The sequence below is a fragment of the Spea bombifrons genome, chromosome 2, assembly GCF_027358695.1.
Source record: "Spea bombifrons isolate aSpeBom1 chromosome 2, aSpeBom1.2.pri, whole genome shotgun sequence".
In the NCBI taxonomy this organism is placed as follows: domain Eukaryota; kingdom Metazoa; phylum Chordata; class Amphibia; order Anura; family Pelobatidae; genus Spea; species Spea bombifrons.
The window spans coordinates 111,836,058-111,859,081 of NC_071088.1; the positions used below are offsets into that span (position 1 = coordinate 111,836,058).

The 23,024-nt window shown below is 41.6% G+C and overlaps 1 protein-coding gene across 1 annotated transcript in view; it reads right to left on the reverse strand.

Moving 5' to 3' along the window:
* DGKA (diacylglycerol kinase alpha) overlaps positions 1-22,069 on the reverse strand; it is a 52,731-nt gene extending 30,662 nt beyond the window's left edge. The window contains exon 1 of the mRNA XM_053455640.1: positions 21,810-22,069. The gene's annotated coding sequence lies outside the window, so the exon portion shown is untranslated. The remainder of the gene's footprint in view (positions 1-21,809) is intronic.
* Between the last annotated feature and the right edge of the window lie 955 nt (positions 22,070-23,024).

Consider the following 23,024-nt stretch of genomic DNA (forward strand, 5'->3'; position numbering starts at 1 on the left):
AAGTATTTGATCCCTTATCAGCAAGATGTCTGGGTCCCAGGTGTCTTTTATACAGGTAACGAGCTGAGATTAGGAGCACTCTCTTAAAGGGAGTGCCCCCAATCTAAGCTTGTTACCTGTATAAAAGACACCTGTTCACATAAGCAATCAATCAGATTCCAAACTCTCCACCATGGCCAGGGCCAAAGAGCTGTCCAAGGCTGCCAGGGACAAGATTGTAGACCTACACATGGCTGGAATGGGCTACAAGACCATCGCCAAGCAGCTTGGTGAGAAGGTGACAACAGTTGGTGCAATTATTCACAAATGGCAGAAACACAAAATAACTGTCAATCTCCCACGGTTTGTGGCTCCATGCAAGTGGAGTTTCAATGATCATGAGAACGGTGAGGAATCAGCCCAGAACTACACGGGAGGATTTTGTCAATGATCTCAAGGCAGCTGGGACCATAGACACCAAGATAACTCAACTCGCCGTGTTTGGAGGAGGAGGAATGCTGCGTATGACCCCAAGAAAACCATCCCCACTGTCAAAAATGGAGGTGGAAACATTATGCTTTGGGGGTGTTTTTCTGCTTAGGGGACAGGACAACTTCACTGCATCAAAGGGAAGATGGATGGGGCCATGTACCCTCAAATCTTGGGTGAGAACCTCCTTCCCTCAGCCAGGACATTGAAAATGGGTCATAGATTAGTATTCCAGCATGACAATGACCCAAAACACACGGCCAAGGCCAAAAGTGTGGATCAAGAAGAAGCACATTAAGGTCCTGGAGTGGCCTAGCCAGTCTCCAGACCTTAATACCTTAGAAAATCTGTGGAGGGAGTTGAAGTTTCAAGTTGCAAAACATCAGCCTCACAACCTTAATGACTTGGAAAGGATCTGCAAAGAGGAGCTGGACAAAATCCCTCCTGAGATGTGTGCAAACCTGGTAGCCAACTACAAGAAACATCTGACCTCTGTGATTGCCAACAAGAGTTTTGCCACCATGTAGTAAGTTATGTTTTGCAAAGGCATCAAATGCAAATAAATGTATAACTTCTTTGAAATGCATTATTCTGGATTTTTTGTTGTTATTCTGTCTCTCACTGTTCAAATAAGCCTACCATTAAAAGTATAGACTGATCATCATTAAATAACAGATTCTTTCCCAGCGATCCTATACATCCCACACAGTGTAAGATAGCACTTTACACATGCTGGTTAGTAACCTATTGTAAGATCGTTTGAGCAGGGCCCTCCTTACCTGTTGTTTCTGTAAGTCAAATTGTTATGTTATATATTACTTGTTAAGTCCTGTTTACACGTTGTATAGTGCTGCAGAATATAATGGCACTATATAAAACAATAAATAATAATAATAATAATAATGTATGTGTCTTGGAAAAATGCTCAATGTCACCCTTGTTTTGTGTACAGAGCAACCAGCAGGAACATTTCACTGTACTGTAATTGCTTTATGTACTTCCACTGATGTTCTTTATGATTACTAAACTAAATGGTGTGTCATGGAGGCAGGTTGGCACCTACTTGCATTTACAGAATTATTTTCGATATTGGCACTCCCAAATACAAACATAAATAGCAAATTGTCCAAATAAAAGGAGCCGGGGGGCCCTGGATTTTTTTTTTTTTTTTTAGCAATTAATAAAATCATAGGTCTCTATTACTACAGTTAGTGTTTTCTCAGTGAGATGGAGCACCTAAAAAAACAACCCTTGCAAAACTCGTTATTAAGTATACAGACCTTGTATGTTCATTTAGGTCAGGATATAGGTAGCTTGAAGCATATACCGTATGTGATTATACCATGTATTAATGTTTAAGCATATAGGTGTCGGGATTATGGGTAGCTATGTATGTGCATTTATTTCAGTGCATATTAAAGTAACACTCCATCCATCATATGCACTTTAGCGCGCCCTTTAAATTTCTGTTGTGTCCTTTTAGCAAAGTAATTAGTAGCTTAGAAGTCCCTTTACATATCTGTTGTGTGCTTTTTGCTAATTAATTGATAGCTTAATAGCATATATGTTGTGTCCCTTTAAGGTGGATGCACTTATGGGTGTGTTTAGATCATGTCTAAAGAGAATGTTAACATAAAGTGTATGTCGGATCTTTCAGAACACGTAAGACCACATTCCAGGATTTTATATAATATGATTCTGAATCCCCACAGGTCAGTGACTAACAGTTCCCACTGGGAAACCTCCTCCTACCTATCTACTAATTGTAAGCAGTCACACAACACAACTCCCACACATCCTAAGTGAAGGACATCCATCAGGTTCTTATGTTCAACAGTACTCAGTTCAAATGAGGATTTTTGTCTTTTAGGACTGTAGAAATACACCCACACAATCAAATACATACACTTGATAAATTAGGTGAACATGTACTGGATTTAACCCATGTTTAGTTTGTTTGCCCTGCATCTGGTGTTTGCGGGTTAACATCATATCCTAAGTGGCCCCAGCCACCCTAAGGAAGTAATAGTTGTTGATATTTTGCACCATCTGGGACATTTCCACACCAGACGTCTCCTCTGCTGACAGGAGCAAGCATCACAGTTTCCATCCTGATGATGGAGAGTAATGTATAGGATCAATACTGTATGAGTTCAGGTCAGGAGCAGGTATGAGGGGAAAACAGGTTGGTGGGCAGAAGCAGGTGGCAAGAACGGGGCCAGTAGGAGCCAGGGAATACTGACAAACCGCTAAGAGCCTTGCAAAAGGCACCAAGCGTTTAATTAACCTAGTCAGGTCTATCCAGCATGCTCCAACAGTAACTCATGAAAGGTTTCTAGGGGAGCTCTCAATACCTGCAGATGCCTGACAACGCTCCCAAGAGAAGCAATGTCGCTCCTGCAGCATTGGCTTGCTATTTCCTCTGATAAAGCCGTGACCTGTTCCGGTGAAATGTGTTACGAGGTGGTGAATATCTACATCTTCTTCTTATTCTCCTCTGTTTGCTAGACTTTGCCTATTTGCACTATTTATTTATTTAAGTCTGCTACAACATATTGTGAGTGACTCTAATATCTGGGGGATTTTATTTTGAATTTTTGTGTTTGCTTTTGTTTTTATATATATTTTTAGACTTTATTAACCCTTTCAGTCCCCTTAGGACGTATCTGTACATCCTTAAGATCTGTGGCAAAAAGCCCATTAGGACGTACAGGTATGTCCCTGACTTGCAGCAGGGACATGTCAGTGCTGACACTCTCTGGAAGAACACTTGAAGACAGGAGAAACTCAATTATTGCAATTGGCAGAGTCCTGCTTGCTGATCAGAGTGTAGTCAGGGGAAAAAAGTAAAATATATATGAAAGGAATAAAAAAAAAATGGGAGCCCAGTGATATCATAAAAAAATGTATGAGAGATCCCCAATGGGATCTTGAACCATACAGCACTGGGAACAGTGCAAAACAAATGAAAATAAATATGCCCCTTAGCCCTTCCACCATAAGTAAAAGTAAAAAACTACCCCCCAAACCCCTTAAGTCAATAGTATTAAAAGAAATGTAATGTGGGATAATATGTAAAGCATGGATGTGGCCATCTGAAACATAAAATAATACGTATGTGGGATATGACTGTAAACAGGAGATGTTGCTGAACATAAATTTGGTCACTGTTTAGCTGTGGCACTTACAGTATTAAAGAAAATGTAAGCAATATTGTGAAAATTAGATGTTGTAGTATTGTTTGGTTTTTCTTTTATATTTAATCACACATCATTATTTTTTACGTAGTTCTATGATTTTTAATAAAGGCCCCACTTCTCCTGAACAAAACGATGTATAATTTGTGCATGTTCCGCAAGTATGGAAAAAGGGAATCACAGTTTAACAAACATATGGCAACAATGGAAAAAAATATTTGGTCCTTTGGTTATGAAAACCCCAGGGCCTGAAGGGGTTAAAGATTGGGTCTGAGAAGATCTGAAACAGATACTTATTTTGATGGGCTCATTTACTTTTTGTTCAGAGTGCATTATTGTTACATTATATATTAATATTATTTCTGAACATATTACACTATGATGTGTATTTTTTTAGTGTTTTTAGTGATCCTGCACCATCCTCTTTGCATATTTATCTAAATATGCATCTTTAACAGCTTAACATAGGTCTACAGCAATACTGTAATCATATAAAAGAGAAACAATACATGCTATGTACAATGAACAAATCACAGATTTTCCCAACTCAATTCGCACACACATACACAACTGGTTTTGAAATGTGTAGCGCTCTTCTAACAACCTTCCAGTGCAGTGGAATACATAAGTCCATGCAGATTTAGGGCTACACCGGTCATCCTTTGTCAGGGGAAGCAAACAGTAAAAAACAGTCCTTAAAAATACTCTCTAATGTCAAAAAGCTAGCAGCGTTTGCTAGAAATGTATCACAAGAAGGGGTACTGGTAACATAATTTGTACATAGAGGGTGCTTGTTTAGAGAAATCAGGAACCAGGGTTACTTGGTTGAGAAACACTACTAGATAATATATCCAGCCATCCAGGGTCTAATTACTTTTGTGTCATATACCGTGGGTGTCCTTTAATTGGGTGTCCTTAATAAAATATGTTTACAGGGCAGAGAGGGAACATCGTGGTGGTATCCTGTACCTGCTCAGACAGGTGGAGTGAGGTTCTAATGTTTGCATGCAAAAGGAGGCTCCAGAGATTACAGTTGAACTAGAGCGCTAGAATCTCTATGTATGGCCCTGAACGCATGCAAAGTAGCAATTAAATTAATGCAGGCCTGGGTGATACGCTAGAGCTTCATTACATATATATTACATGCACCTGAAGAATATGGGTTAATAGTAACAGAAAAGAGCTTGGCTTGCAGTCCATGAGTGGGTTGCCAGAATCAGGGCACTGTGCTGGGAGTTATTCCTCTACTGGAACACTAAAGCTTGGGGCAAGCTGTGTATTTTCCATCGCGAAAACAGCCTTAATGATAAAACACTTTGTACTTTTCCTACGGTCCTATAAAAAGACACGCTCTGCCTTTTGCCATATTTAGAAGAAGCCAAAAAACATTGGTTGTTGAATTTAATGGGCAATCTATTATTTACACGGTAGAACCAAGAGGAAATGTCACAAAATGCATTTGATTGAGTGGCACATAATGGGTTAAAACGTATCATGGCATATGTTGGCTGAGAGACGCTCTGTAGGTATTATACTTTACAGACATATCTTAACCCCCAAAGTACTAGAAACAAATCACTTTCCATTATCCCGTAACCATCAAACCCAATCATTAGTAGAACACATTTAAAAAGGTGTATATGGACATTATCACTGTATAATGATGCCAAATGTAAAAGAAAATAACACTAATAACACTGGCCACATCCATTATAATGTGCAGAAGCAGCAAGAGAGCAATTATCATCATCATTATTATGTTTGGGATCGGTCAATCTGGAAAACACTAGATCAGATGGTGTGAGAGGTTAAGTGAGCAGATCATACATTTGGGGGGGACACTGAAAGATTCAGCATCCAGGGCTACATTTAAAGGAAACCAGTAATTGTTTCTATGACACAGGTGAACGCAATAGATCAGTAACCATTAGTCCAAGTGAGGTAGATTATTGCTATGAAAAGTGTCTGGTACTCAATAGGTTAAACACTTATCACACCATATGCTCCTTTTCAAACAAATGCTGCGGAGCTTTGGTAAATATGCTTATTAAAAAAAACAAAGGCTTACTTTATATGTTCTTCCTGCATTCTTGTACACGTGTGCAGCACCTGGGGTTTCAGGGCGTGGGGAGGGTCAACCAAAATCCCTGCTTGGCTCAGATCGCCTTCAGTGTTATAACAAGCTGCTTAGATAGCAGAATTTAGTAACTAAAGGGGTAGGTGCCCTGTTATAAACAATTTATTCCTACCTGCCGAGTAGCACTTGGGATGGGAAGCACTTGTTCCTGTAGTGATTACGCAATGGCTTTTGCATTGATTCCTTCTTATGAAAGCTGCAGATTATCAGTTTTCTTTTCAGACACCTACTTGACTTGTTTTCTTCATCTAAGCACTTGTGGCTGTGTTTAACCAGACACAACTGGGGCAACTGAAGGGGCAGGTTATTTCCTCATCACATCCTGCTACCTCTGGAGGTTGAGCAGATCCCCTTAGACACATGTAATGCTACCGTCACTGAGCACCAGCCTACCAGGTATGTTAGCCTGCGTGATACAGTTGCTTCGACCCCTAAAGCTTGGGGGCCCTAAGCACACGCCTAATGGATAATGTCCCACTGCAGCATGGATAGGCTTAATACAAGGGGCATCTGATCTCCCCAACCAACCCAATAATCTTTTTCTCATTGTTGAACATGATTACAATTGCTAATCCCAGAATGCCCCCCAGGAGCTTCCACATACCTTTATTGCGCATGTGCCTACTGAATACAGCTGCATGCTGAAAAAATGGGAAAGTATGGCAACCGCACAGATCCATCTGGAAGGATTTTAATCCCCAGTTTGTTCCTGACTGCTGCTTCCTGCACCTGCAGTCATAGGTCTTAACCAGAATTTACCACCCCATTAACTTTACTTAGGCCTAAGCATAATTTATATTTTAAAACTGCCTGGGCCTTTTGTGGCTTTAAATGCAACAAAACACCATATTTTAATAAGTTACTTAGCTTTGACAACGTCATAAAAATCCACATCATAACATAGTGTTACACTCATACAATATAGACAAGTAGATGGATTTGTTTTTTGTGTGGCCTCCTTAGCACTGCCGTGTTAATTGAACACATCTTCGCTTTGCAAGTACCTGCAAGTTACCATATAACATATAGAGGCTATATTAATTTAACATATATATGCCGACCTGTCAGTGCTTTAAAATGAGACTTCGACCCCCCCCCCCATACATCAACACAACTGTAACAGGCTGCACAACCGAGGTCTTTCATCTGACCTCAAGTTGACTTGGGTCATTAACCTGGCGTGTTCATGTTGACAATCAGTATTGGGAATTTCTTGTAAAATATTGAGAGGGTTGCTAATTTGGATTCCAGCATAATTTATTTAATTAGAAGTACCGCACAATGCAAATATAGAAGAAACGTCCTGTGTGTCAATTAAAGAGATGTTAGAGTCTCCAAAAATGTATGCAATATGCTTAATTAGATGTCTGTTTCATTGTCTTCTCTTGCCTGTTCCTAACCTAAAGGTGCTATTAATATAAAAGTGGTTTTAATGTAATAGGGGGACAGCAGAAACAATATTACAACTGGCAATATACAATTTGACTATAAGATTATCTGATTTTAAGACTTACATTCTATTAGGAGGTTGAGATGACCATCTGAGCCAACTTTGCCTGCTGCGTTTCACCTACGTAGCTGTCCCTATAGAGGTCAGTTATACTTAAATCCATGATTAGCATTATAACATAGTTTCATAAAGTCCATCCTCAGACTCCAATAGAAAAAGAAGATTACCATAAATGCATTTGGATGGATTCACACGCACTCATGCTATATGTGGAATCTCTCTCCTGGAGCTTGGTTTTCACTACATTTAATTGTTCTCAGGTGTTTCATCTCTGAACTGTAAGTTGAAAGTCAGTGGAGAGGAGAGATTACAATTCATATGGTGTTATTCACTAAAAAGACTTGTTTTTGTTTGCCGTAGAGTTGCGGTTAAGTTGTGGGGTTATGTCAGCGGAGATGCGCACAAAGATAGAAGATAAAGGTTAGAAGATGGAAGAGCGAGAAGATAAAAGATGAAGAACAAGAAGATGTGGACGCAGAAACAGAAGAGGTTGGCAGAGAAGGTAGGGAAATACTTAGCAAGTGTGAGAGGGTGAATGTGGGCACCGGCAACAGATTTCTTTCCAAATTAAAAATGCCACCCTATTTTTGTCTGAATCGATCGAGCAGGTAACGTAAATACTATCATCATAGTAATAGCAGCTACACTAAGATGCAGGGACCAGTTTTATTTTTTAATACAGAGAGATGCCCTTCCTCAGAGCCCTTGTGATTATAGGAAAATGGAATGGAAGGGCTACCACGCATTATATATGCCGTTGGCATTCTTGGTCCAGATTGCCAGTGGCCTGCGTGATTACGTTTAAAAGGGAATTCCAGGGTAGTGTACTTGAAGGAATACATCTGCCACAGATATACAGATACAGTACCAGAGATTATAAGTGATCCACAAAAAAACATGTAAATTCTAATCCATTTACAGTCATAAAATGCTCCTCATGTTATTAATATATTTACATATTCTGATGTAAACTGTCCTTTCCCAATAAAAGTTCAAATAGTCAAAATGCTATATATTATCTATATAATGCTACTTATTTTTTGAATGTTTGAAAGTCTGTTTCAATAAGTCCACTACAGCTAGAAAAAGACTGAGATATTCAGTGAAGGCAGAATGCAACGCTCCGAGAATACAGATGGGTCCTCGCTTCAATTGGGGTCAAGCTTATTTGAAGTTATTTTTAAAGTGACATCATGCATTGGAATGCTGCAGTAAAGGCCGTGTTCTCTTCAATGTTATGCTCCTTAGAAAGATCATTTCTAGTATTGTTGAAATCGATCCTAGAAATGATTATGCATAATAGTGAAGCAGGCACTTTAACGCATATGATAGCTGAGTGATCCCTTTATAATTTTTATGGTCCCTTAAAAAATTTATGGAGGGATTCTGCAGTCATTTATTTGCCATCTTTCCTACCCTCCGAAGTCATCTTCAGCCACGTTTTACGAACCGCCAGTCAGCTACAATGCTACGTGGACGAGGCTTCTGGAGTGGGGTTTAATGAGACCCACTGTATACACAGAACGCCCCCCACTGGCACAGAACGCCACCCACTGGTTATATATATATATATATTGTGAGATTGTAAACCCCAGGGAGATGATTAGCATGGCATCTGGGTACAGCTGCTATGCAGATTATACATATGGGTCCCTGGGGTGGAGCAATTGGAGAGCAGGGTGGGCCAATGCTCCATTCCCCCATTCTGTGGAAATTCCATGCCGGCTTTTCCAGGAGGCTAGAAGTCTGCAGGATCCAGTACGGGATTTCTATGAGGCCGGCATCAGGCACAGGTGCTGGACATTAAAAACCCCTGGAGCCTGATACTCAGAGAGACTGTTGGGGGAAGAGGAAGTTTCCCTGTGCTCCCAGGGCAAGGAGAGGCCCTGAAGAAGACAATCCCTGAGCCAAGTGAGGCAATACCTGCCTGGACATTTTGTGTGTTGTCTGGGGGAGGTTTTCCAGAGCCTGGCGTAGCTGGGTCTGGCTGGGAGGTTCAGGTAGTGAGTGATTAGGCTGGTCAGTGTGGACCAGCGTAGTTCAGTTAGAGAGGGCTCCAATTGGGAGCTAGGTTTTGTTTTTATGATTTGGTTTTTGGGTGTGAGCAATTAAAAATAAAACACTGTTTTGTTACAAACTGGTGTTCCTGACTCTGATTGCCCTAGAGGACTGTGATTAAGACCCCTAAAAGTGACATGTATGGCCCTCCTGCTATAGGGTTTGTCACAATATATATATATATATATATATATATGGCATTTTCACATTAATATATACACAATATGTATGTGGTAGATTAAGCTGAGGTTATTATTATCATTTTTATTGACACATAGGACAATTACATTATGTAGATTACATTTAAATTGCTTTACTCATTCAAACCTGGTATTTACCTCTGTACCTGATTTTGCTCTGGAAGTAAAGAAAGGGTTAGCTGAAAATGCCAAGAAGCATTGTATTCATTTACTGTAACATTTACTGAGAGTTAAAGAAAAATAGCCCATGCAATTTTCCATGAGGACATGTTTACACATTTGCTTAGTTATGGAACTCTTTCCAACCTCGAAAAATATAAATTTTATTAAGACACGGAGGCTTCGTATTATGCTATCTCTTTCTTTATTCCCAACAGCAGCAAAGAGATATAAACAAGGAAAACAAAAACAACCAATAAGCAGCTAGTGCCTGTAATAACATCACGCCTATTCCCATAATCCTCCTCTTTCTTTGCTGCTCCCTCAGACAGCTAAGTACCATTTTTGCTCTCCGTATTTTGTATTTGATATGGTTATCATTATTTTGTTTTGGATATTTCCTTGATTACTGTTTGTGTATTTTTCGTATATTTCGTTATATATTATTATTTCTTTTCTCTGTCGATATATATTTTCTCTGTCTATATATATGTTTTTCTGTTCGGTGGGGATTGTTATATTTCTCCCTCTTCTGTGTGTTCCTTTTATTTTATTGCCCGTGTTTACCTTACCAGCGTCTCGCCGGAGGTGCTGATGTTCCTTTCTCCCCGTTCGTGGGTTTTTCCTCTTCTTGTTTCGGCTTGACGGGTAGTTCTCTTCTATACCGTCACGCCCTCGTTGTTTTTGCGGCCGCTGAGGCGGCCGCGCATGCGCACTGGTGTCGCGGCGGCCATCTTTTCTGTTTTGCAGCGGGTCCTTCGCGGCTCGTTTTAGGTGTCCTCATTATTGCCGGTTGTCACAGTTTTTCTCTGTGCGCGGCGGCCATTTTTTATGTGCGTTTTCGCGGTTTTTTGTCATAACGGTTCTAGTGTTTTCTGCTCTGCATCTGCTCCGTTTTTTCTGTTCATTTTAAGGGTTATTTCACCCTTATTATTTCCTTGCAGGTATTACTCTTTATTACTCTAGTCATGCAGAGTTCAGGTAATGATCTCCCTGCTGGGGCTAATGTTCCCTCTTCTGTCCCTACTAGGGATTTAGTTAGGGAGGATAATTTGGTTTCCTCTGAGGAATTCCAATTGATGATGGACACTACTATGTCCAGATCTATCAACCAAGCCTTAGTTCAAGCTGTGGGGGCTATGTCATCTTCCATTTCACAGTCTATTGTGCAGGCTTTTGCTCAGGCTCAGGGTCCCGGCCTGGTTCAGCCTGGGGCTCGTACCGCAGATCATTCCGAATCTAGGTCAGCTGGGCGTAAAGCCTCTGCTAAGACCAAGCATTTATCTCCCTCACTGCATGATGTCAGGGTTCCCCCTGTTATTATGGACGGTCCCCAGACTGTCACAGATGGCGCGTATGCACCGCGCAATTGTGCCTCTGATCGGGCTAAATCGGTCAGGAAATGGAAAAGGGCGCGTGCCCTAGTTGAGTCCTCTGAATCAGAGGCCAGTGATGGTGAGGATGTTCAGTCTATGGATTCCTATAGGGATCCTCTGGAGGGTGCAGACTCGGATGGGTCTGATGTTTCCCCTAAACGGCTGGATGCACTTCCTAAGGTGACTGATATTAAACAGACCTCGGGTGATAAAGCTGTGGAGTTTCGGGGTCCTCTTCTGGATCCTCTAGGTTCACCACTGTTTGATCCGGATGATCTCCGTCATCCTCGTTCTGCGGAATGGGAGCCCCCTTTACATATTGCAAACTATTTGGCATCTCGTGTTAGGACTCCTTTGTCTAAGGAGACTCGAAATAAATTGAGAGCCGAATGCCCCCGGCCTATAGTTCCCGATGGGGTTTGTAAGACTCCTGAGGTAGACCCACAGATCATTCAGTTTTTGGGGAAGACTGGGTGGAAACCCAGAAAGGGTCTTGAGTTTTCTTTAAAGAATTGCCAAGACAGAGTCTTGGATTCACTGGGTCCTGTCACCAAATTATATGAGTTGTTGGAGGCCGCTAAACTGGGTAATTTCCCACTAGATATTGATACCGCTTTGGGGTGGATTCAGCGTTTGATATGCCTTATAGGGAACGCTAATTCCTCCCTAGCTATTGAACGGAGGAAGGCCATCCTCCTCAAGATTGAGCCTAAGCTGGTCAACATGGCTGATAATGAACCTGGCCCCTCGGCCAACGGCCTGTTGTTTGGTGATTCTTTTATTAAGAATCTGGGGTCTTTTGTTAAGACTTTCACGGCCTTAGATAAGGCTCAAAGCTCCATAAAGCGTGTTTTTACGCCTAAGGTTTTTGGAGGGGCCGGCAGAACTAGGGGCCGTCTGTCCGGCCGTGGATTTCGCGGGTCATTCCGCCACAATCGAGGCTCCTTCACCAGTAGAACGGCATATGCTGAACCCAAGTCTACTCCGTTCTTCCCGTCCAGAGGGCGACCATGGCAGGCTCGCAATTCCAGAGGAGCTTTTCCTGGGAAGAGACCCTACGGTAAGTACCTGGTTTCAGCCTTTTTCCCATGTCAAAGTAGGGGGGAGATTAGCTCTGTTTGCTCAGGTTTGGCATGTTGTGACTCAAGATGTTTGGGTGCTAGAAACTGTACAGGCTTATCGTTTGGAATGGGCAACCATTCCTTTTCAGGTGGCTCCTGCGAGACCTTTCGCGTTTCCAGCAAAAGATCAAGAAATGATCTCTGCGGAGGTGGCAGAAATGATGGCAAAAGGGGCCATTCAGGAGATTCCTTGGGATACCCCAGGTTTCGTCAGCAACCTCTTTCTCGTTCCAAAGAAAGGAGGTGGAGTACGTCCGGTGATAAATCTGAGGCCTTTGAATTCCTTCCTGGTGTATCATCACTTCAAGATGGAAGGTATCCATTGTCTTCGGGATCTGTTGCTCCCATCCGATTGGATGGTCAAGTTAGACCTCAAGGACGCTTATTTTTCGATTCCCATAGCTCTCGAGGACAGGGATTTTCTTCAGTTCACATGGCACGGGAAGAAATGGAGGTTCACTTGCCTCCCGTTCGGCCTATCATCCGCCCCATGGTGTTTTACAAAGGTGCTAAAACCGGTGGTATCGTTCCTACGGAGTCGGGGTGTTCGTCTTATCATCTACCTCGACGATATCCTCATCATGTCTCAGTCAGAGGCGCTCCTCAAGATTCATCTCAGTTGGGCGGTATCCTTACTACAAAACCTGGGTTTTCTAATCAATTGGGAGAAATCCATCCTGGATCCTTCTCAATCCATCGAGTTCCTGGGATTTCGTGTCGATGCGGTTCTACAGACATTACATCTCCCTCTTACGAAGGTCGTGGCCATCAAGAAGGAGATTCGGAGAATTCTACGTCTTCCACTGATTTCTCTGCGGCATCTAGCTCGCATGCTGGGACTTCTCTCCTCTTCCATTCAGGCCATCTTCCCAGGGCCGCTACATTACAGAGCGCTACAACGACTGAAGGCTGCTCATCTGCGGCAAGGCCTTTCTTACGAGACCAAGATAGCTCTGGACGCGGAGGCCAAGGAAGAATTGACATGGTGGCTTCTACATATGGAAGCGTGGAATGGGAGAGCGATATGCGGACCGGTTCCGGACTTGGTAATAGAGTCGGACGCAAGCTTACACGGTTGGGGCGCGCGCTGCGGGACCGTCTCTACAGGTGGGCGATGGTCTCCAGACGAATCTTTCCTCCACATCAATTGCCTGGAATTGCTGGCGGGTTCATTCGCGGTTCGCAGCCTCTCTCCCATTCAAGCTTGTTGTTCTATCCTCCTCAGGATGGACAACATCTCAGCGGTTCGTTACATCAACCATCTGGGAGGTACCAAATCGAGAGCCTTGGCAATTTTGGCACGGGATTTTTGGACCTATTGCCTTCACAACAACATCTCTTTAGTGGCCGAATATATTCCCGGCCTCTCCAATACCACGGCGGATTGGAACTCCAGATATCTCCGAGATGCGAGCGATTGGCGTCTTCATCCGGATGTCTTCTGTCGGATACACGATCTCTGGGGTCCCTTACATACCGATCTTTTTGCTTCCCGTCTCAACACTCAACTGCCTCGGTTCGTCAGTTGGAGACCGGATCCAGATGCCCTAGCTACGGATGCCTTTCTCCAAGATTGGTCTCAGGGCAGGCATTATGCTTTCCCACCATTCAATATGATTGCCAGAACCCTTCTCCAGCTCCGGAGCCGAGGGGACACTCTCGTTTTGATCACCCCGTTTTGGCAGTCTCAACCGTGGTTCCCTCAGTTGTTGGAGATGTCCATAGACATGCCTCGGATGCTCCCGGATCGTCCGGACATTCTGACGGATCCGGAGGGGAACTTGCACGGTTTGGTGTGTTCCGGCACACTTCGTCTGATGGTTTGGCTGCTTTCCCGGGACCATGGTCTTTCCCTGGAGTTCCGCAGTCAACTCTCCGTCTTATGGCGAATGCATGGGCGCCTGGTACCAGAAGAGCTTATCGCTCTGCGTGGGATTCCTGGTCTAAGTGGTGCATGGGGAGACACGTGGATCCCGTATCTGCTCCTCTGAATGAGGTCCTCGAATTCTTTACTATGCTGTTTGAAGAAGGGAAAGCTTATCGTACAGTGAATGTATATAGATCGGCCATTTCGGCTGGCCATGTTTTTTTCGAGGGCGTTCCCATTGGTCGTCATCCTCTTATATGTCGCCTTCTTAGGGGTATTCGTTTTTCTCGCCCTCCTGCTTCGCGCTATGCTTCCTTCTGGGATGTCAATTTGGTCTTGGATTTCTTAGACCGGTGGGGTCCTAATGAGGATTTATCCTTGAAGCAGTTGTCAGCTAAATTGGTCACCTTACTTTGTTTGATATCTTGCAAACGGGTTTCTGACGTTCGGGCTTTGGATATTACTGCTCGCTCTTTTGTACCGGAGGGTGTGCGGTTTGATATTTCTCGACGAACCAAGACTTCTATTTCATCGGTTTTTTATCCAGCTTTTCCCGATCGGCCCCGGCTTTGTCCGGTGCGATGTCTCCGTGATTATGAGGATCGTACTGCTTCCTTCAGGAGTGTCGGTGTTGCACCTTTATTCTTATCATTGCTTTCGCCTCATCTTCCAGTCTCTACTGTTTCTCTTGCTCGCTGGGTCAAGTGGCTACTAGCCCAGGCGGGTATCGATGTTACTGTTTTCGCGCCTCATTCTGTCCGAGGTGCTATGGCTTCTAAAGCTTCCTCTTTAGGGTGTCGCTTGGAGGATATCATGAAGGCGGCTGACTGGTCATCTGAGTCTACATTCCGTAATTTCTATTTTAGACCCATTCAGCACTTGGCTTTACGTGTAGTTCATCAGCTTTGAACTAGCATAATACGAAGCCTCCGTGTCTTAATAAAATTACCAGATTTTACTATTACATGACGTAAAGTCATGATTTTATTAATGACACGGAGGCGAGTATTATTCCCTCCCTCCCATACCCTTGTTTTTTCTAGGGGGTTGGTATTTTTCCATCATGAGGTAAGTTCTTTGTTTGATAGGGAGTGATATTTTATGTATGATTATTGTCTTTATTACGGTATGTGTTATTATTTGACCTTCTTTATATCTTTCTGATCATGCATCTATGTTGTTATATCTCACCTGATGTTTGGTTTTGGGCCAATATTACCGTATATCTTTTCATTTTTCAGCTTGAAGCACTCTTCTGGAGGTTCTTCTGTTCCGGTTTCTACATTTGTTGAAGGGCTGTTTGCGTTTGCCGTCTTCGGGATCTTCGGTTCCAGCAAGAAAGAGGCGGATTATGGGAATAGGCGTGATGTTATTACAGGCACTAGCTGCTTATTGGTTGTTTTTGTTTTCCTTGTTTATATCTCTTTGCTGCTGTTGGGAATAAAGAAAGAGATAGCATAATACTCGCCTCCGTGTCATTAATAAAATCATGACTTTACGTCATGTAATAGTAAAATCTGGTAATTGCCACTACTATTGATATAAAGTGGTTTTGGATAAAAACCATGTGAAAGTTTGCCCCTGAACCTTTTTAAATCCTATATTTTCTAGTTCTGCGCTAATTAACATTTTACAAGAGCGATTGGAAAAACTAGCCTGAAATCTCTGTATGCCATCAGAACTATGCCAGAATAATAATTGTATTTATGGAATCTTTGGCCTTTAAGGGAATGCTCTGTATAATTTACAGACAAACCTGAATCCCTGCCAGTCTAAATTTGGATTTAAGTTTGGCAGTGACTATTACGGCAAGACCAGGAGAGAAGAAAAAAGAAAATACTTAGCAAATGTGTTTAAATCAAAGTGCGGCAACTTGACTGCTTTTACTTCCAAATGAAAGCAAGTATTCCCGAGACATAAACACTTCGTTAATCCCAAGCAAAGCAGTCGAGTCGTGGTAGTTTGTAAACCGATAGGTTTAGTAAGTTTGCAGTGGTATTAATCTACATAAATGGAAATATGGATACTCTGAATGGCAAAGTACCTTGAAATCTAACTTAATCCATATCTAAATAAGTCCAGAGCTAGCGTGTAGGTATGATGCGATGATGGAGATGCGCGCAGAATGCTACAGCGGGTAATACCACAGCTGCACAACCACACAAGAGAGGGATACAAATATACAATATTTTATGGCTGCTTCTGGCACGTCAGCTGCTGTAGACTTCTATTCCCACAATGCTACCCTGAGATCGTATAAACGTACATTTATGTAAAAAGAGAAAAAAAAGAATATTTTTAGCACTAAGACTAAAAAGACTAAGTTGTAGTCATTATATAGTGTTATATTTTCAACTAATTAAGCCCTGATTGCTGTAAGGTGCATTGTTATATGCATTTGAGATAAGCCTGTGTTTTCTTTTTGCCCACACAAATGCTACACCCACGCCAATGGTTCATTCACTTTGCACACGGACTTCCTTGTCATTAAGAAAGAGCGGATGCCAGCCAATCTAACGATTAATATGTCATTATGACACAAGGTGTTCCTTCACTGATGCAAGGCTGGGCCAGCTGCCATTTCTTGGACAAAATAAGTGGATATTATCTGCTGAGCCAGCAGTCCCCTACCTGGCCTAGAATGCCTTGAATACATGATAAAGTAACGGCCGGCTTTATAAGTGGTTTATTATGGTCTGTTTTTCACTGATTCTACTAAAAACGTAACTTTTTTTTTTAAGGAAACTCTGTATAATGTGCAAAAAAACATTATATTGTAAAGATGATTGGGTTATATCTAACACGATATATTCTTCTAAAAGGTTATTAGTAGCAGACACTGTATTATCTTTAAGATTTTTTTCTTAAAAACTTCTTGTTTATTGTTTAATAAATCTGTTAAATAAACATGCATATTTATTATTTTACATGATAGCCTTGCCTCTACTTCATGCAGAGGTGTCTGCTCTTGTATGGTGGGGAGTATCACACTCAGCATAGCAGGGGAGATGCTGAGGTAGGACACGGTGTCCCCACAAGACAAAGCCCATCGGTCTCAGAAGAGTTCTGCATCCTCCAACTGGATCCCCCTCGGTTTGTGCCATGGGCCTTGGGACTTTTTGAGGATCCTCCGAGACTGGGGACAGACTCCAGGGTACACATGCAGAATAGTCAAGACAAGACGTAGTTAGTAAGCCGGAGTTCAAGCTAAGGCGTATAAATGCAGAGGTCAGGTTGTCGGAGTTCAGGATAGTCAGGATCAATGCCAAGATCAAATACAGGAACGACTACACTAGAATCGAAAACACTATGGCAGGCACACTATGACATCATCACCAGAGGGCCAGGTTTAGTGTGTTCTGAGGTTTTATATGAGGCTCAATATGAGAAAGGAGTGACGTCACTCCGTTCAGGACACACAGCCGCAGCCATCTTGTGCATGGGGATGGCTGAGGAGGGTTCCTCGTTGGATGCTGCCGCAGTGTGGGATGGTGGAGCTTGGGAGTCTCCGCTGGCGGACCTGAGGAATGGGACTCGAGGTGGACAATCAAGTAAGTGACAGAGAGGCAGTGAAATTTGATTCCCTTTCTCCTTGCTGGCTCTTGCAAGCAGAGACTAAAAACTATGACATCATAAACCAGGTTCTAGCACAATATGAGACAATATATATAACACTCCATACATTCATGTCCATAAGATAAAGTGGATCCAGGCAACAACCGGTCCCCTCTAATTTCAATAAAGTCAACGATGCCCAAAATACGACAATCCCAAAAACATTAAGGGGATTAAAACAGTCAACAAGAATTATAAACTGTTTCTTTTTTGCAGATGATATTATTGACAAATTTACGGGAAACCCGTTCTTTTCTTGAATCTCTTTAAAATTAAAGATACACTCCAGCCCTCATATCCACTTTAATACATATGCTGACTAAGTATTACCTTATAATTGATTTATATTTATCCGAATGTTTAGCGGGATTAGCAGATTCCATTCTATACGTGTGGTCTGTTTCCCCGAGGCCTCAGCTCCTTTGCCGTGGATGCATCGAATCGATTTCCGGCTCCGTATTGCACAAGCGCAAAGTACTTACCTCCATCTGGCGCGACAAGATTTCAACTTGTGAGAATTACATGTGCTGGGGAGGCGTTTCATACTTACTAAGTGCTTTAATATGCATTCCTGTTTGCTGAGGCTGTTTTGGGCAGTGATAACCACAAATGCAAGACATATAACTACTTCTTACGATGCTAAAGGGTCCATCGCGCAGGTGACCTATGGAGATGTTAGTACTTAGACTATCCCAAGACAGATGTAGGTGATACTTAAGATTAGATCATATTTTTATTTTACTATGTACTCAAAATTTAGTGACTTATATCTTCATGTCCTCCTGACCCTTGCTTTCTTTTGATAATTTCGGGCCTTGCAAACACATCCGAGTTGCCGTTCAATCAATACTGGTTTGCATTTAAGTTGCTTTGCAAGTGTTTGCAATCAATAGCATGCAAACTCAGTCAAGTCTGGTCAGTTCAGTGGATTTATTGCCTTTCGTTATTATCCTGTCTAGAACGTGCAAAGTCTGTGCCATAAAAGAAAATGTTAAACCATTTTTCACGTTAAAAGAAGTCTCGTGTATGAAACAAACCATTACGATATTATTTTGTGTGATTAATGTGAATTTCTTATTTTAAAAAATGACCATGTTTATGAATTTATCAAGGCAAATGTGACTATTAGCATTGCAATTGCATTTTGCTGGACGATAATGATATCAGTTCTTAGTGAAATGGCTTTTTAGCAGATCTTTTTATTGTTTTAAACTGTAAAAGCCTTAGAGGAGATTTTCAAAATTCAAACCAAGTTATAAGAACATCCTTACTAACATCCAAAAGGAAATATAAATATAATTATGTAAAAATCTCCCTGTATTTCTACATTTTGTAATGCTTGAAATGTATTTTTTTTAGATACTTGAATAGGACAGCTCTAGATCCACAATTCCGGCATTCAAAAACAAAATTCCGACTGCCACTAAGACGTGGGCTGCAGAATTGGGTGGGAATGCCTAAATATTAAAACTTTTTGGTTGCAGATTCACACCCAGATTCATGCATCTTATCAACATTGCTAAATGTATGATTCCCCTCCACTGGTGGACAATGACTATTCTCACTATCAGGATTGGTTTATGAAAGTTTGGGATTATAGATTACATACGCTGCAGATCAGATGGCTGAACCTGGTATACTTGGTTGGAATACAACATGTCACCAGAGATTAAGCCACTGATTGGGTAACCCTGTTCTGCCGGTTTGTATTCCTCTACCCCTCCCTTCTTTCTTCTTTTCTTCTTCTGTCCATTGTTATTGGGTCCTTAATGATCTAATCTCCACTCTCCTAAGAATGGTTTAAGTTCTTAAGGGCTACGTTAGAACAAGATGATCTAATAGGTACTGAGAGGCAATGGGGACAGTCCCTCCTTTATGATCAACACAGTTTGCCCTACTATTGGTCTAGAAGCCAAGCCAGACCTGACTATCTAGGTAATTTGAACTGGTCGTCGATTGTTCAGTGTTTAGTAATTCTGGGAAGCTGGGCCCAAAATACTCATCTAACTTGGGAACAGTGTTAGTTTTTGTAATATTTAAACTGTAAACTTAAAGAGGGGCAAATATTGTATTGCAATCCAACTGGTCCCATTATGTTGTTTATGTCTTTACTGTATTTTGTATATTTTTTAAATAAAGTACAGTTTTGGAAAGCAAATGCATCCCACCGTTTAGATTGCAGAGATCTGTTTTCCAACGGCCAGGTGACTTGGGTAAAGTATACATGTGCCAAGGAGCACCTTAGAGCTATTTATTCTTATTGTTGTTTACATAGCTCTGCCAGGTTACGCAGTACTTGATACGACACACGCACTTGTATTCAGTAGAATGGGTGTTTGTGAACATTCCAAATTCCTAACTCACTATGCATTATGACCTCTGGTCAGCTGGCCCTACATACGGTAAAGTAATATCAAAGACTAAATATTATATAGGGTGCAACTTGGCCCTTCTTGCAGAAGATTACTACTATCGGGGTGCATTTAAAATCGAGTTACGAGAAACACGACAGAGGCAAGCTAACACACAGAGCTCTATTCAGCTTACAATCTAGAATTAATAACCATTGACTACTTGTCTCTCTCTTTCACTACATATATATATATATATATATATATATATATATATATATATATATGAACACGATTTATTACTCCTTCCACATTATCTCATTACCCAAATGTACACAAAGATATGACAATGCTGCTACAATAGACATGTAGCAATAAATTATCAGGACGTCAGTGCAAGCCAACAATTATAAACCCAAAGGTCTTAATACTGCCTTTCACGGGTATCTTAACAGGCACTAGCGGCATCTTGGCGCTCAAGGGGTGCGCGGAAAACCTTTATACTAATATCGCCTGCCAGCAGAGTATATGACAGATATTATCATATCCCACGTTTATTTTTGTACAGAACTGGCACCAAAACATAAGATGGTTTCAACCTTTGGTGCTCTTTAGAATTCTGTTTTCTGCATAAGACATACACATGTATACGAGACATGCGGAATCACGCCTGTGATTGTGATTTACAAACAACAATAATAATAAATTTTAAAAAAAAGTCTAAATACAGGGTCAACACATTGTGCATTCGTTACACCTCTAGCACGCAAAGGGTTAATATGACAAATGTCTGTTATGGTGAAAATGGAATCCACGCCATCCTATAGATAGTTATATAAATAATCCATATTAGGTTGCCTGGCAGACCAGAGGCAGATTTGATTCCGTACAATACCGGACCCTGTCAAATCTATACGCATTTGATGAATAAGATGTATAGGTGGCTATGTATAAATGGTGATTTTTGGTTTTTTTTAACATTAACAATGTAAAGTTACTCCAGAATTGGACCCCTTTATTGGGTGCCATGACGATAACACCATATTTCAAACTTTACACTGCAATCGCTCTTTCTATATAAGTTGCATTAGATGTCATTTTATAATAAAATTAATATTCAGGATATATATTTTACCATGAAATAATGTTCATGTATTTATATATATATATTACGGTACAATAAATATATTTTATAATTATATATAACATTAAAATATGGTTCACATTCTACACTATACATACTATGAGTTCTGCGTATAATATAGAATGGCTATATGTCCAGATCCTGAACCATTTGTGCATTAGTAAGGACACAGTAAAAAACCACACCTTATATACATATTGAAAATGGGTAAAAAGTGTCCAAAAACATATTTTCAAAGATTCACACCCATTATCTAAAGAAAGGTAACCACGCCACAAACCAGGATATATGCATTATAAGCAGCGCACACTACTGCACACACCTATAGATTACTCTATAAGGTATTCAATAAACATGTGTACTCTGGGCTTAACCCTTTCCGTGCTGGGTAGATGTTCCTAATGCACTGAAAGGAGCACAGAAAGGGTTAACCTGTGTACTAAGTGCCACACAATGCTTTTTTTTGTGAGGTTTCCCTTTTTTCTTTGCATTATATAAGTAGTGTGGGCAGGAAAGCTATCCCTGTGGGAGATAGAAAGTGAGGTTTGTTGTAAGTGGCGGGAGTCGGGGAGAGTGCTAAGCTGCAGGGGAAAGGAATGCTCCTACCTGGCTTTCACTGCACGATCCTCTCCTCCGTCGGTCTTCTGTCTTCTATCTTTCCTCAAACAGGATATGACAACAAAAGGGAGATAGACAGAATATCGCGGAGAGAAACGAGTGGGCGGCGAGCAATTCTATAACACAAAATAAACCCGAGTCAGGAAGTGAAACTTTTAAGAGCGTGACTGTCTCTGAGAGACAGCGAGAAGATGAAAGCGGGTCTGAGTGACAGAGCGGGGCTCCCGGTGAGATCACACCCATGGAGAGCCGGCCTCTCCCCCAAACACATATGTGACACGCCAGTGGAGTGCCTGAGGATTCCCTGCCTCCTCCACATGCCTGATCTTTGTACTATCCAGGAAGAGGGAGCCTCTGACCTAAAACCACACATCACCATGTTTGCTGGAGTCCTGATAAGCGCCGGATCTCTCTATTCCTTCCATAGACAGCCTGGTGATACATATTTACCAACACATGTGCCGCATGTTATCATGGCCGCTCATAACTACAATCACACATACACAAACTATCAGGACCCTTACCACCAGTACTCTGTATTCTATAAAAGTATATTTTTATATCAAAGAAGCTCCATTGCCCTCCATTATGTAATTTCTCTGCTTCCCTTACATTTCAGCAATTCATGTGATTGAGGTAGCACGGGACACCTTATTATCCGTACTTAACCGTATACATTTTAAACAAGAGGAACATTTGGAAAAAGTAGAGATGACACACTTTTTATACTACAGCTAGTACTGTGTTATTGATGTCATAAGTGAGAGGTGATGTTACTTTGTGTCGTGGATTGTCCGTGGTGAACAGTTCATGGTGCTCTCAAGCTCCTTGAATGTCAGAGATATAGTACAAGCCGTGGACTTTGTTGAACGCCCCATTCCTTGTTACACACAGTCTACAAATGAAAGCTCTAGATAAAAAGCACTTTCTATTTGTGATGTAAATATAGGTGGTGTGGCTGCAGCTCTCCTTGTGACCATAGTGGCCTCCATCTACTAGGAAAACAGCAGCATAGACGGGGCATTTTTAGGAGGTGGGATCCTCTGGCCAGGATTGCTTCCTGCTTTACTCAGTGTGGACCTATGGGTCCACCTTGGTTACATGATCTGAGATAGCACTCCCATCCCACATTTGAAGAGAAGCACCCAATATAATCAGACCCTTAGACCTTAAGGTGGAATCGGATACAAGACTTGGCCACAC